Here is a 2,099-nt window from a genome sequence, read left to right on the forward strand (position 1 = left end):
TCGGTTTTAAAATATTAGGTCTGGCCTGGGTATTTTTTTTTTAAATTTTTTGTCCCGGCCCGGTCTGGGTATATTCAAAAAATAAAAATCTGGCCAAGCCCGTGTACCCGAGCATGGCTTAGGGCCGAGCCTACAGGTCTCGGATAACCGTAATGGGAACTCTTTGTGAAATATTATTATTTTAATATCATTGCCAATAATAAACATGTATTTTTAAATAATGCGTTTTATGCAATGATCTAATGTATATTATACTATTAAATTCGCAATTCATTAATTAAATGTGCATGTGCATAAGAAGAAGTTTGTAGCCATTTTGTGGTTTGCACATCGACTAATTATTTTATCGATCTCTATGTTGATGCATATTTATGTATTTAATCGACATGCATGACATAAGATGGAGTTACAGATTACTTCTATAAATGTCAATGATGTATTTATATTAATAGATTGATGATTCACTATAAAAGTGCACATACATAGAAGTTAGCAGTTTCGCCATTTGGAGTGTCCACTTCTACTAATTGTCTTATTTATCATTGTATGAATGCACATTGATGTCAATTAATTGACGTGCAGACCCTAATGACGTTACAGCTGAATATGACACTTTAAAATGCAAATTAATTATTATCCATACATTTGTTTCCCTTCCTTTCTATATGGCTTATACCTGGGGAATGGGGTTAAACATAGGATCGTCATTAGTGAAATCCAATATTATTTTACTATATTTCAGTTAATCTATTTGGTATTCATTTATAAGCTACAATATCATATATTGCTTGTTTTGCAATATATTTATTTTCTTTTTTGCATTTAATTTTTGTTCTAATTGAAATAATACTATTTAATATCATTTATATAAAGGGTTGTATTTCTTTTAGCACCTTTAATTATAGTCCTCCAAGCGTTTCTAACATTCACCGTGTCCTCCTTGTATGAAGTGAACCTTCGACACACATTCTTTTATTTTCTATTGAGTTCTTTTCTACGTTTACCTCCAACTTTTAGGCTATTTATTTTATAATATATCCCATTTCTTTTCTTACTATGCGACAGCTACTTTCTTTCATCACAATTTACTATGAGAAATAAAGTTTATTAAATAAGCTTCTAAATGACGGAAAATTTGTTGAAGGAAAATTCCCTCCCAAAATCTATACATACTCTAATAAATAGATTTCGCTCTTTGGCCACAATATTAGCCCAACCATTATGCTATAATAACTCCATGCTATATATATAAAAATATTACAATGAGCCACCATTTATAACCTTCCAATAATCTAATTGATTTTTTTCAGTCCTCAGGATTTGGGATAGAAATAACAAACAAGCATTTGTTGGTGATATACAATTAGTTGTTACTAAATACCATATTATAAAAATCAGTTTTTATCTTTTACAAATAGTGTTATTTTTACTTGTAGAAGTTGGTATCTATATTTAAAGTTAATTTAGATAACATAATTTAAAATAATATGTGAATTATATATTATTAGTTAAAATTTCAAAAATTATGATAAAAATATTCATTTAGTTATATCTTGTCCAGTCAAAAATATTTTATTAAAAAATTATTATTTATAAAATGTTAAGGTTATCCGAAGTAATTTTTAACATAGGCATTTGTTTTATTATTTTTAAAATATAAAGATGTTTTTTAAAAATATAAAAAATTCAGTTTGGTCACACAATGTTAAACTCAAAATATAAAGATATTTTTTTAAAATAAAAAAAATTCAGTTTGGTCACACAATGTTAAACTCAAAATATGAAAATCTTATTTATATTTTCAATTATTTTTTAACTTTCGACGTACCCTTAAAGTTGACTTTAATTTAAAATATGCAATGAGTGATAGATAATTTTATCAAATCAGATATATAATTACCAGAATTAATTAATATTTTATAAATATAAATAATTCTCGCCTTTTTATCATCTATCTACAATGTTTCTCTGTACTAATATTTGGGTTTATTATTTAATAATTTATTTAATATCAAATATAGTATGTACAACAGAACACAATGAAAAAGTTTATTATTGTTTTATATTATATAATTATACACTATGATTATAATTTAGAA

Source organism: Gordionus sp. m RMFG-2023, chromosome 5 (assembly GCF_954871325.1).
Source record: "Gordionus sp. m RMFG-2023 chromosome 5, tfGorSpeb1-WG-v2, whole genome shotgun sequence".
NCBI lineage: Eukaryota > Metazoa > Nematomorpha > Gordioida > Chordodea > Parachordodidae > Gordionus > Gordionus sp. m RMFG-2023.